Below are 14,568 nucleotides of genomic sequence, written 5' to 3'. Positions count from 1 at the left end.
GGCTTCCTCCATCCTCTCAAAGTTACGTGCCATCATATCAATGTCGTCGGCGAAACCAAATAACTGGACGGACTTCGTGAAAATCGTACCACTCGTGTCAATCCCTGCCCTTCGTATTACTCCCTCCAAAGCGATGTTGAATAGCAGACACGAAAGACCATCACCTTCCCGTAACCCTCTACGCGTTTCGAAGGGTCTCGAGAATGCCCCTGAAACTCGAACTACGCACATCACCCGATCCATCGTCGCCTTGATCAACCGTATCAGTTTATCCGGAAATCCGTTTTCGTGCATTAGCTGCCATAGCTGGTCCCGATCGATTGTATCATATGCGGCTTTGAAGTCGATAAATAGATGATGTGTGGGCACGTAGTATTCGCGGCATTTCTGCAATACCTGACGTATGGCGAACACCTGGTCTGTGGTAGAGCGTTCACCCATAAATCCCGCCTGGTACTGCCCCACGAACTCTCTTGCAATTGGTGTTAGTTGGCGGCATAAAATTTGGGAGAGTACCTTGTAGGCGGCGTTCAGCAATGTGATTGCGCGGTAGTTGCTACAATCCAGCTTATCGCGTTTTTTGTAGATGGGACACACGACACCTTCCATACACTCCTGCGGCAGAACCTCATTCTCCCAAACCTTGGTAATCACCCAGTGCAGCGCTCTAGCCAGTGCCTCACCACCGTGTTTAAACAGCTCTCCTGGTAGTTGGTCAACTCCAGGAGCTTTGTTGTTTTTAAGCCGGCCGATCTCCTCCTGGATTTCCTGGAGATTCGGAGCCGGAAGTCGCATGTCCTGCCCGCGTGCTCCTAGGTTCATCACCATACCGCCACCGTTGTCTGCCATATCGCCATTCAGTTGCTCTTCGTAGTGCTGCCGCCACCTCTGGATCACCTCACGCTCGTTTGTAAGAAGGTTCCCGTTCATGTCCTTACACATATCAGGCTGTGGCACGTGGCCCTTACGTGAACGGTTCAACTTCTCATAGAACTTTCGTGCGTTATTAACGCGGTACAGTTCCTCCGTTTCTTCACGGTCTCGATCTTCCAGCTGGCGCTTTTTCCTCCGGAAAATCGAGATTTGTCTGTTCCGCGCCCGTTTGTATCGTGCCTCGTTCGCCCTCGTGCGGTGTTGCAGCAATCTCGCCCATGCTGCACTTTTCTCTTCTACTAACTGCTCACATTCGCCGTCATACCAGTCATTTCTCTGATCCGGATCCACTGTGCCTAGTGCAGCGGTGCTTCCAATGGCGGATCGAATATCTCAACAGCCATCTTCAAGAGATGCTGCGCCTAGCTGCTCTTCCGTTGGGAGTGCCACTTCCAGCTGCTGCACGTAGTCTTGGGCTAGTCTACCGTCTTGTAGCCGCCCAATGTTTAGCCGCGGCGGACGACTCCGACGCGTGTTGATCACCGTCGAGAGTTTTAAGCGCAGACATACTGCAACGAGGTAGTGGTCGGATTCAATATTCGCACTGCGGTAAGTGCGTATGTTCGTTATGTCGGAGAAGAATTTACCGTCGATTAGAACGTGGTCGATTTGGTTTTCCGTTACTTGATTAGGTGATCTCCATGTGGCCTTGTGGATATTCTTGCGGGGGAAGAAAGTGCTTCGGACTACCATTCCGCGGGAGGCTGCGAAGTTTATGCATCGTTGGCCGTTGTCATTGGATACGGTGTGCAGACTATCCGGTCCGATGACTGGTCTATACATTTCCTCCATTTCCTATGTCTGCTCCAGCTGCGCATAGAACGCTTATTTCTCGTCGTCGGATCTCCCTTCGTGTGGGCAGTGCACGTTGATGATGCTATAGTTGAAGAAACGGCCTTTTATCCTCAGCTTGCACATCCTTGCGTTGATTGGCTGCCACCCAATCACGCGTTGGTGAATCTTTCCCAGCACTATGAAGCCGGTTCCCAGCTCGTTGGTGGTGCCACAGCTTTGGTAAAAGGTAGCCGCTCGATGCCCGCTTTTCCACATTTTCTGTCCTGTCCAGCAGATTTCCTGCAGCGCTACGACATCGAAGTTGCGGGGATGTAATTCATCGTAGATTATCCGGTCACAACCTGCAAAGCCTAGCGACTTGCAGTTCCATGTTCCAAGCTTCCAATCGTGATCCTTTATTCGTCGCCTAGGTCGTTGCCGATTGTATCGAGTCATATTATCTTCTATGTCGTTCGTAATAGTTGTTTTTAAAGGCGGCTTATTGGGCCTGCGCAAACCTCCTGTCTCGTCGGAGGGCCGTCGTGTCAGGGCTGTTTGAGGGGCGCTTTGAGCGGCATACGGTCGCTTTGACGGAGCCTACTTGCGGATTCATGCAGCTTTTTATATAGGTTTAACAGGGCCCACTGTCAAACCCCACCTAGGCAGGCGCCACAACTCGCAGATGGCCTGGGGAGGGATCGTTAAGTCCTTGGACATAGTCCCTGCTGCCCATGTTTCAAAGTTATAACTAGTTTTCTAAATTTATTTATTTATGTAACAATGATTCATAACTACATGAATGATCTCCTAATGATTTTCAATATACATGTGGCTATGAGCAACTATATTTCGGTTATCACGTATTTTGATCAACACCATTGTACCTTTCAATTCTGATTAAAGCGAATCTTGATCTTTTTCTTAAAAGAAGTTGAGTTTCTCGAAAAAAATGAGATATAGTGATAATGTGCATTCTGCATAAGAACCTTGCAGAATAATTGGGCTTATACAAAATCTGTATTATTTCAATACAATTATTGTATTAAAATAATACAGATTTGTATTATTTTAATACAATATTTGTATAAAAAGCTTACAGAATTGTATATGCCCAGATCTTATACAATAATTGTCAGATTTGTTTTCTGGGTGAATATACTACTACTGCCTCTATTCGCATAAGCGTCCCATGTCAGTTTTATTCAACTTGAGTAATATGGCGTTGACCTTTTCAAACTTTATTTTACATGGAAAAATACAAAAAAAATCTAATAAATTCATTATACCTGCATTTTTACTGAAAATTTGGCGTAATAATCTTAATCTGTATACATTGCTATGGAGCTATTAAATAGACCATAATAATTATAGTAATTTCTTGTGCAAAAGTATATCAAAATCTGGAACGTGACTGTTATGCGAATAAATAGCAAGATGGGACAACACAAGTGGGATTTGTTTTTCAAATTTCAGGAACAAAGCCTAATATTTTATCAAGTTTTCTTAAGAGCCAGTTCGCGAGAAGCGCGACCCCCTCTTGTATCGATATTCTCCGATTTGGACGAAATTTTCAGGGTTTGCTCATATATGTAAGAGAAGACATTTTGCAAAATTTCAAATTTTTTCATTGTGGGGAAGTGGGGTAAAACGGCCCTTCAAAAAATATTTCCCAAAATCGTCAAAGTCAAAAAATGCAATAACTTTGGCAATGACTGACCGATTTTGTTTAAATTTTGCACGCTTTTTCTACTCAATTAGTACTTTATACCAAATGGTTAATATGGTTATAAAGTTGTTTACTTTAGGAGAAAATGGACTTTTTCGATAAAAAATGGTCGTTTTTTCAAAGGGAATATTTTTCACCAACAGATCTAGGATAAAAAACTAAACCCGCAAGGCAATTAAGGAACTAAAGAGCTTTCATCTCATATATAATTCAGAAGCGCCAACTCAAGAATTTCCAAGAAAATCGCAATTTTCTGCAACACTGTTTATTCAAAAGAAATTTCGCACAAATTTCGACCTTACTTGTGCTGATGTTTTCCGATCTGGTGAAAACTGTCCAAACTTTTTTGTCTAAGTAGAAATTAAAAAACAGAATTTTCCATTAGGGGAGTGTAGGGTAAAATAGTCCATTAAAAATAAATGTCAAAAAATACATCAATTTTTTATGTGAGTTCTATCGGAAAATACATAAGTTTAAAACACTATTTCTTCTTCCTTTCAATTCATCTATATTTTTTGTCTCAATAGATACATATATACTTCGCTGATCTATATTAGATAGCAAACTATTTGCAGAACAATTTTCTACAGAAGTAAAATAGGACCAAAATAAATGCCTTAAACATTAGCACACTGAAACAAAAATGAAGTGATTTGGCGAAAGTGCTTGTTGATATTTTTTTCATAAGCTACAATTACTGTGGGTACCGGTACTGATGTTGCTTTTACAGCTACGCGAAAAAAAAAACAATTATTCTTAACGGAAAATGAGCAATCTCGTAGCGTTTAAACATAGCTTGTTGGTGGAGCTGCTTCTCATATTATAGTTTTCTTTTGCACTTGCATCAGATTACCATAGACTTGTTTTTGTAGCTTGTAACGATTGTGCGGTATTCATAACGCTCTTTCATCCTCCATCATATCAATTTAAACCAAATTCTGCAAGCCATCAGTTTATTGTGCAAAAACGTTAAACCGTGTACCATTCATACATTTTGAATTACTAACCTTCAAACTGCTAGCTAATATTACAGAGATACAATCTAAACAAAATGTTTGACTGAATGGACTATACCAGTTCTAATCGGGTGTATATATTTTCATGGGTTGGCCAATTTTATCTCATAAATAATGGAATACCCTCGATTCTATGTTTACACAACTGTGTGAAAAACACTCCAAAGTTTAACAAAATTGCATTCATTTAGCATGATATGGGAAACAACTTTTTTTTCTACACGAGCTGAATTTTTTTACATGGAGAGCGTAACAATGTAATGTGTATACCATTGAATAGGATAGAGTATACTATTGCCTGACGATTTTGAAGCACACCCCTCATGAAAATACTTCATATTTTAGGATACACGTTTCAACACTCATAGATAAACTATATAAATTGTATTGTATAATTAATCAATTAATTAAAAGATTACCAAGAAAAACTGTTTTATTCTCGACTTTATTTACACCACCTGAAAGTGCTTGAGAACCTTAACAAGACTGTGTAGTTGATGTGTAAAACGGATGCTTCGAATGCCAGCCTTTTTCTCTTAAAATCTTTTCTAACCTTATATGAACATATTTCCAACCAACCATCCAAGGTGTGGTTTACTAAAAAGTAGTACTTGGGTAATATTTAGTAGAGAACCCGGAAGAGGACGCAGGCTTCGTGGAAGGCCGCGTACACGATGCCTTTTTGCAGTTGAAGAGGACCTGAGGGCGCTCAATGTTCAGGGCGACTGGAAGCGATTGACCCAGGATCGATTCCAGTGGAGAAGGATACTCCATTCGGCACAGGTTCATCGAAGAGCTGTAGCCCATCAAGTATCAAGTAAGTACTTGGGTAGTAACAGCTTGCAATACTTTTTGAGAAATCTGTCTATTGCTTTTTTCACTGAGGAATAGACTACCGTGTTGAAGTACCAAAACCCATATATGGAAGAACTGGTGGGAATGTATTTTGGTGGGACAATATTTTTGAACGGGAGTTCAAGACGGCGCTAAGTTTACGATACCGCCACCGGAATATTATAACATGACTAGATGAACAGTTGACGTTATTTTTTGAGATTGAGATATTGTGAAGTATTTATTATTGTTGACAGATAAAAAAACCATAAAAATACTACGCTTGGAAGAATTTCGAACTTCAGTGTTATATTTAATTCAACAGTTGCCAGTTGGGTCGGAATAATCAAATCTAAGAAGTGTGGTTACGTTTAGCAACCCTATAACCAGAGACCGGCGGAGTGAAAAACTGTCGAAATTGCAACGTATGAAAATGCATGATATCGTAAAAATAAGACTGGCAGCACTTGAACTTTTCGCTTGCTTCTTGTGGATACAAAATGTAAACAAGTCGAATTGGAACCGCTTTTGACGGTTCGATTGAAAACAAGATGGTCTCTTCGCCGATCTATTATTGTAGTATTTCTAGTTACGATCATCTGGTTTCGTAACATTATTTATATTTGGAGATCTATTTTACCCCTCTCTCCCCATCCTAATATTTTGCCAAATAGTTTCATCTACATATAGAAATAAACCTTGTAAGTTTCAGCCAGATGGTGAAACATCGATAAAAATGGAGTCGCGATTCTCACAAACTGACTTGCAAACAAACAGGGCAGTGTGCAGAAACTTATAATTTGATTGATTGATCTTAAGTCGGCGCACTGAAATAAGTTTTCAAGTTAGAAAGGAAATACGTCATGTTTTTATACAAATATATACTCTGCTTGAGCTCACATATAAAAATTTATGAATTTTTGACATTTTATTTTTACAAGACTGTTTTACCTAATTTACCAAAATTGCTCATTTGCCGTTTTTCGCATAGCTGTAAAAGCAACATCAGTACCGGTACCCACAGTAATTGTAGCTTATGAAAAAAATATCAACAAGCACTTTCGCCAAATCACTTCATTTTTGTTTCAGTGTGCTAATGTTTAAGGCATTTATTTTGGTCCTATTTTACTTCTGTAGAAAATTGTTCTGCAAATAGTTTGCTATCTAATATAGATCAGCGAAGTATATATGTATCTATTGAGACAAAAAATATAGATGAATTGAAAGAAAGAAGAAATAGTGTTTCAAACTTATGTATTTTCCGCTAGAACTCACATAGAAAAATTGATGTATTTTTTGACATTTATTTTTATTGGACTATTTTACCCTACACTCCCCTAATGTAAAATCCTGTTTTTTAATTTCTACTTAGACAAAAAAGTTTGGACAGTTTTCACTAGATCGGAAAACATCAGCACAAGTAAGGTCGAAATTTGTGCGAAATTTCTTTTGAATAAACAGTGTTGCAGAAAAATGCGATTTTCTTAGAAATTCTTGAGTTGGCGCTCCTGAATTATATATGAGATGAAATCTCTCTAGTTCCTTAATTGCCTTGCGGGCTTAGTTTTTTATCCTAGATCTGTTGGTGAAAAATATTCCCTTTGGAAAAACGACCATTTTTTATCGATAATCCATTTTCTCCTAAGCTAAACAACTTTATAACCATATTAACCACTTGGTAGAAAGTACTAATTGAGTAAAAAAATCGTGCAAAATTTAAACAAAATCGGTCAGTCATTGTCAAAGTTATTGCATTTTTTTGGTTTTGGTGATTTTTGAACAATATTTTTTGAAGGGCCGTTTTACCCCTCTTCCCCTCAATGAAAAAATCTAAAAATTTTCAAAATGTCTTCTCTTACTTATATGAACAAACCCTGAAAATTTCATCCAAATCAGAGAACATCGTTGCAACCTCCCTTGGAAAGGGGGTCGCGCTTCTCGCGAACTGGCTCTTAAAGATGAAGTAATTTTATGCATATTTCTGGAAGAAAATAAAAATCGTCAAAAAGCGACATGGGACTCTTATGCGAATCGCGGCAGTACACCCAGCCAGTGGAAGGTTGAATTCAATAAATTTCTCCAACAGCAGCTGCTGGCATATACAAGAATTGTGTAAGACTTGTCTGATGTTCAGATAAAAAAAACATACAATTCTGCTGTTTGTTTCAAAGCAATTTTAATTTGATCGGGTTCTATTCCATAATATGTTATATATTTTACAAATAATTGTACCCAGCCTGCATTCGAACCTAGACTTGTCTCATGCATTCACGACCATTCACAAGCCGCTGAGTGTAATTTTATTGTGAATTTCAATGAGTCTTCTATAAGTACTTACTTATTTTGATGCTTTTTGAATTTTTATCTTCAGGTGTTATATATTTGATTTTCATTTCGATGTGAATTTCTATATTATCAATATGATATGACATCAAAATGATAACTTATTTTGTTTTCGAAGACCAACATCAACATCAGTTTTTAATTTGCTCTTATCCACAGAAATAAACAGCTTTCGATTGCTGCTATGGATTTTAATGTTTTAAACATTGTCAAGCATTTCAAAACGGCAATTTCACGACATAAGCATAATTTAAATAATAACGTTTATTATAGTATTATTACAGTATGCAAGTATTGGGGAAGATCCATTAAATACGTAACGCAAAAATGGGCCATTTTCAACCCCCCTTTCCCCCTTTTGTCTCAATTTTGGTATGAAACATCCAACAGTTTTGTATGTATTGTCACACTTTTGAAAACACCCCCCCTCCAACTCTAAGCGTTACGTAATTTATGGATGCTCCCTTGCATAATATAGACCCTCGCAACCGTTGCATCAAGGATAAAAGCAAAGTGTTACATAGGGTAAAGAGTAAGTTATTCAAAATTTTAGAAAAAGGCAGAGTGAGTAAACTATAAACTGGAATCAATATGAAAACCTCCAAATCTTTTCCAACTGTTCAGTTTACTCCCAGCTGAATATTTCCTGCTGTTCTGATTTTTATACTATTCCTTTGGCAAAAAAATGTGTTTGATCCTTTACACCTGATTGTAAAAGAATATACAAATGATCAGTGTTTAACCCAAGAATGTGATTGTTCCGAATTCAAATGGACTATTGAATGTTGTTGGTTCAGTCTATTAAGCAGAGCGGGAAACTATGAGTTGCAAAGGGCGATAGGGATAGTGGGGTAGAGAACTTACTTGATGAACTTCCACCAGACGCTCCCGGTGGGGGGAACGAAAACCAAAACTGGTGAGCCAGCTTGATATGCTGTTAATGTGTTTCAGGGGGCAAAAAATATAGAACGGGAAAAAATCATCAATCTATAAACGTACGTTTGCTATAGCTGAACGAATGAATCCGATAAAAAAGAAAACACATAGCACAAGCAGAACCTTTTAAGCTTAGCGTTTGTTCAAAATAGATGAGGAGTAATGAGAATGTTGGTATTTTCATGCACAAAACGAAATAACAGTGAGAATTGTATTTGAAAATTAGGACAAGGGCATATATGACATACAAACAGATATTTTTTATATAAAGTTGTTAAGCTCTTCACAATTTTAAAAAGATGGGTTCAATTTTTTATGATGATACACTTTCCTTCATATCGATCTAATTATTAAGAGTTTTAAATTAGGCCGTTACAAATATTTAATAAAAACTATGTCCTACTGGTCTCCGAAAGGACGATAAAAAAATATGAAAATGAAAATGAAAAAAAGAAATAAAAAACTCCTCGGTTTTGTCAAAGAATGTTTTGAAAATCCTCAAAATTTTCCGGAAATTTTATTGTTGTTCCTTTTAAGTTATTATTTTTGGACAAAAATCCGAGGGGGGGAGACATTTTTTTTTAAATATTTGTATTGGCCTTATTGGAAAAGTATTATATTATGGCAATATGTTTATATTTATATTTAGTAGTCTAAAAATATTATCCTTATTTATCCTAATTTAAATATATTCGATGTACCTAACTAATTTAAGCGTTTATGTTTCATTTTTTTTTAAATAATGTTATAACCTATTCAGATTACGCCATTTATGATAATAGATATCATGATAAAGAGTAAGTTGATGCCAATTTGCATACATTCAATTTTCTTTCTCATATTTAACACGATAATTATTATAATAAATAGCGTAATCGTAATAGGCTATAAGGTTTACGCGCATTATCACTTTGTTTTTTTTTCTGAAAAATGTGTTCCTACAATTTTGGCAACTGATTTATGTGTATATGTGGCTATTTTTAAGTCATACAATAAGGCTTAAACTATTTGAATGCATCCTGATAGACTCTAAACTCAAGAATGATTTGGAGAACTTAGAACATCCGGGTTAAGCATATCTAGAACTTAAATCATGCGCATGATCTCTAAGGGCCTGTATGAGTTGGTATTGTCTTTGAATTGATCCCAGTTTACATGGTAGATCAATAGGTCTGAACTCCTGAATGATTTGAGAATCCATATAATCACATTCGGTCTGGACATATCTAGATCATACATGGCCTCCTGTATGGAGATTTTCTATTAGTTTTGTATTGAGCCCAGACCAATTGGTCTGAGGTACACCAATTGGTCTGAGCTCCAGAAGAATTTGGAGAACTTAGAACATCCGGTTTGGACATATCTAGATCGTAAATCATGCACATATAAATCATGCACATGGCCTCTAAGGGCCTGTATATTCCAGATTCAAAGTGCCACCCCTCTATTTCAATGAGTATCTTAAATGGAGTCTCCTGACCAATTTTCAGCATAAACTATGGAGATTTAATGGTGCATCAAACAAGATTTGTGATTTTTCAGACTTTTTTTATAGAAATGTCGTTTAAATGCATAATTTTTACTCCACATAAGAGCAGCATTAGTCGGTCAAAGCTTCTTTAGACTATTATATCCCACTTTGTCATTGATACTAGGATGTTTAGAGGGCTTATTCTATGACTTTTTAGTAGATTTAATCAAACAAAACGCCTAAAAACCAGAAAGAACATCATTTTATTCTGAAAAATAATCTTCGGCATGTAATAATGCAGTGTTTATGAAATACTCAACATTTGAATATGGTAGTCAAGCAAGACCATTCTACCCCTTCTAAAACAAAGTTGACTATTATTTATGAGCAATGTCATCCAGTATGCTCGACCCACTGGTATGGATCAGGATCAGACCCACTGGTATGGTAGTGTCAGCGCCTGTAGATCAAGAGGTCCACGGTTCGAAAAAAACGTCACATAAAATGACAAGCAGGAGAAAAAATGCTTTTTTAACATACTTTCGGAATACCCGGAACATTTTCAGTGGAAAACGGCCAATCTGAGGTTTTCGATGGCGACAGAATACTATAAGAGTGTCCGCGTACGAGTTTTATTAAAATTTGATTATTCTATGCATGCTGATTTGAATTTCCAGAAAATTTTGCCTTTCTCAACCTTTTTGCCTAACCCGTATATATAATATAGGGGCATTATAGCAACTTTTTGACTAAAAATTACTTTGAGCCGTTCTTTTGTGTCATGAACTGGCATCATAATGCTAAGTTTAATTATCATTTAACGATTTTCAACGACTTGACGGCGATACACCGAAATAGACAAATATAACTGAAGCATACAGGATACATGCAAGATATTTCTTTTTTTTTTCTTTGGATTATCCGACTGTTTTGATACACTATCTCTACATGGTAGTAAATATCTAGTGGTACGAAGCAATTACCGAATATTTTCCAACAGTCTATCTTACAGCATTTGCGTCTCTAGAACGCAACAGTATGTGCTTGTGATTTAAATAGTTTAATGATCATGGCATTGTGTTTAAAATAATAAAAAAGGCGCACGTGAAAAGGGATTAAATTGTGCTATGATGATTCTGTGATTATTGCGTTTGTCGTCTTACCCTATCAGAGGAGAAAGTCCCTGTTCATCAATCTTATTATGCAAAAACTTAGATTCATTTCTCGGCCAAGTCTTATGCAATTTTGTTTATTCCGATTTCAGTGCTTCTGCAACAGATGAAGTACTTTGATCATATACACAAACAGTTCGTTCTCGACACTAATAGTTCAACTCAAATACAGCTTGGTATTTTCTGTATCTCCCCACAACTATATATATATCATCACTTCAAACTCCAGCAGGGTTCCGGCCAGCTTCTTGATTAAGTAATACTCTCTCCGAAGGAGTCAAATGTTGATTTGAAAAATAATCTTCATTTATATTCTACTGTTAATAAAACACTTATTGTACAAAAATTATGAGTATTGATTTTATATTTTGATAATTTACAAATTTAATAGCTATTAATTATAGACGAAAGCGACAAATTTAAAGCGACACTTTAAACCTTTAACTTCTATGAACAAAAAAAAAGAGCTCTATGTACGAAGCAGACAAATTCACACAACAGGTAAAACAGCCAGTATATCCATCGCCAAAGTAAGATAATAACACCTAGGACCTAATTATCACACTGACAATATGAAAACACACTTAAGATCTGATTTGCTTGTACACTTACTTAATCTATTCCTTATTTTGTGTATCTTAAAAATTTACTGAAACTCTCTTCAAATCTCGACGATGAACGATGAAAATATCTTTCCGATGGTTAAAAAAGCGCATGCGTTCCACCCAAGGGGTATTCATGTTAATGATGACTGTTAAGTTAACCTGTGGGTATGTACTTTAGTAACGTCCCTCAATTTGCATGTGTTTTAATAATATAACCGTAACAATAATCAAAATCGGGTTCTGAAACGATAGTTAAATAAAGTAATAACGTATAGGAAGCAAATTTGATTAGACAATTTATCAGTAATATACAGCATCACGTTTTTTTTTTTTGCAGCGCTGCAGTCGTGGTGGGTCGCGGTTAGACGTTAGATGTTTTCTATTCTGAAGGCTATACATTTTTATAGAATAATATTATTCTGATTTTTTAGGAAAGAAAAAGGAAAAGAAGACTTGCTAGTAGAACATACAGGCATACCTCGATTGTACGTACATTTTACCTGGTACACCGAAAATAGTAGTTTATGCTACTAGTTGCAAAAAGATATTTTTTTCAGTACAAGTTGTACGCGGCATGATTTTTTCGCAACTAGTTACACAAACTACTAATATTCAACTCATTTGAGTTTCATAATTCCCATTAAATCACCAATTTCACGGGTATGTAAAAATTAGGTCGTTTGATCACTCATACACGAACTATTAACCAGATCAGGGACAGCAAAAATAAAAATTTTAATTGTCTGCGCAATATTATTTAAAATTTGAACGCGTTTAAATCATGACACGTGCGTGTGATCATTCATATAGTACGTAACAATTTTATAACAGTTTAGTAGCAAATGAATTAAAAGCACTATATCAAAAATCTTTCAAAGTCTTACATAGCAACAAGTATAATATTGTTTTGTACCATTTAAAGAATATATGTACCATCCGATTTCATACTCTAAGAGTAATTACCAGCAATGATTGAAAATATACGGATATGAATGTATGGATGGTTTTCTTACAATCCAGAATAACTGACCACTTGTTTGAACAATTTTTATGTTTCTAGCCGAAAAGTAAACTAATTCCAACGTGAAAATAGCTATTGGTAAAATCTAATTTAGGACAAGATGTTCTATTCAGTTTACTGTAAGTTTAGTTCCAATCTGTCCACTTGTTGATAACAGAAATATCTTTCCGGTGTTGAACTTAGTCTGTAGATTAAAAAAACACCTTAATAAAGAATAAAAAAAAAAGAAATATCTTTGAAAAAAAAATAGCAGCTTTGCTAACAAGAGAAATTTGTTGGGTTGAATAGTTATTTCTACTTTATTGTTTTTTTTTTATTTTGTGTATTTACATAGTTATGGTCCATTATCAGTGAAAGATGCGTCATCCTTAAATCCGGAGATTATTAGGGGAATTGAAAAAATCTATTTCTCGGAAGAAATTTTCAAGGAATCTCCGATGATAATTCGGTAACTTCGTAAAAGTTATCAAAATCTCACGAAAACATTACCCTAAATTTCTGTTTAAATTCCTCCAGAAGTTCCTTTAAAAATACCTCCCTGGATTTCTCTTGAGATTCAATCAAGAGTTCCTTCTAAAATTCCTCCAGGACATCTTCCTGGGTTTCCTGAAAATGTTTATCCTGGGACAGCATTTTTTTCCCAAAAGTTCTTCCTCAGCTAGAAGTTTGTTCGAAAATTTATACAAGATTTATTTTAGTATTCGATCAGAAGTTCTTACTAAGAATCCTCCTGCATTGATACTTAACAGAGTTTTTTTTGTCTTTATTAAGGAGACTTTCAGCCCTAGGCTCGTCTCCCGTAACGGAGTTCTATTTCTGATATTTCTGTAGAAGGTCCTTTTGAGATTTCTTTGAGTTCTCCCTGGGATTTGTTTTAGGATTCCTCCAGAACTTTCTCCAGGAATCATTGTTTACTGAAATTGTTTGAATATGCTTTATATGTTTACGGGAAATTCATTTGACTTCCCAAACATTTTTTTTCGGAAATTCGTTTGAATCTCCACAAGAAATTCGCTTGAAATTCGGCGGATTTTTCCTTCTTTTTTGTGATTTTCTATTGTTCATGTTTGCTGACAGTTTGCCGGGAAATTCTTTGACAATCGTTCCAATTTTTAAAAATGGTAAATTTCAACGGAACTTTTTCAAATTTATACCGAAAATTTTTTACAAGAAATTGCTTCAAATTTCCAATATGCAATTGCATAAAATTTCACCAAAAAAAAACCTCTGACATTTATCAGTGAACTCTTTTGACTTCACACGTGAAATTGCTTTGGATTTCACAAGAAAGATCATTTTAATTTCCGATGAGGAATACCTTCGAACACCTTGTCAAATGGATTACTTTTTTCAAGCGAAATTCCTCTGATATTCTAAAAGAAATCGCTTTGGAAGGGCTTGGTGGCCATATGGCTTGTGCTTCATACGCAGGTTGTCGTGGGTTGAATCTCAGGGTTCCCGTGTTCCCATAAATTGATATGTTCATAGCTTTAACAGTGTTCAACCGATTTAGATAATTTTGGTCGTTTTAATAACAGGAATTAATATAGGGGAACTGCTCCTGGAATTCATCTCATGGCTCCGATATTCATCCCATCAAAAGCAAAGCAATGGAAAGCAATTTGATTTGTTTCTTATTTTTGTGATTATTTTCAGCAGTGAACATGCATGTTGACAAAAAGAAGCGACAAAATTAGTGCTGTATTTCTTTGTTTCGCGATGAGATAACATTTATGT

General features: G+C 36.2%; 1 protein-coding gene across 2 annotated transcripts in view; it reads right to left on the bottom strand.

Annotated features, from left to right (window-relative positions):
• LOC134226785 (voltage-gated potassium channel subunit beta-2) overlaps positions 1 to 11,862 on the bottom strand; it is a 73,659-nt gene extending 61,797 nt beyond the window's left edge. The window contains exons 1-2 of one of the 2 annotated variants that reach the window (XM_062707771.1): positions 11,818 to 11,862; positions 8,491 to 8,560 (exon numbers count right to left, since the gene is read on the bottom strand). The gene's annotated coding sequence lies outside the window, so the exon portion shown is untranslated. The remainder of the gene's footprint in view (positions 1 to 8,490; positions 8,561 to 11,817) is intronic. The other variant, XM_062707770.1, reaches the window with a different exon arrangement.
• Between the last annotated feature and the right edge of the window lie 2,706 nt (positions 11,863 to 14,568).

This window comes from Armigeres subalbatus, chromosome 3 (assembly GCF_024139115.2).
Source record: "Armigeres subalbatus isolate Guangzhou_Male chromosome 3, GZ_Asu_2, whole genome shotgun sequence".
Taxonomy (NCBI): domain Eukaryota; kingdom Metazoa; phylum Arthropoda; class Insecta; order Diptera; family Culicidae; genus Armigeres; species Armigeres subalbatus.
Note: the sequence above shows the minus strand (reverse complement) of the source record. Positions and strands in the feature narration are given on the sequence as shown.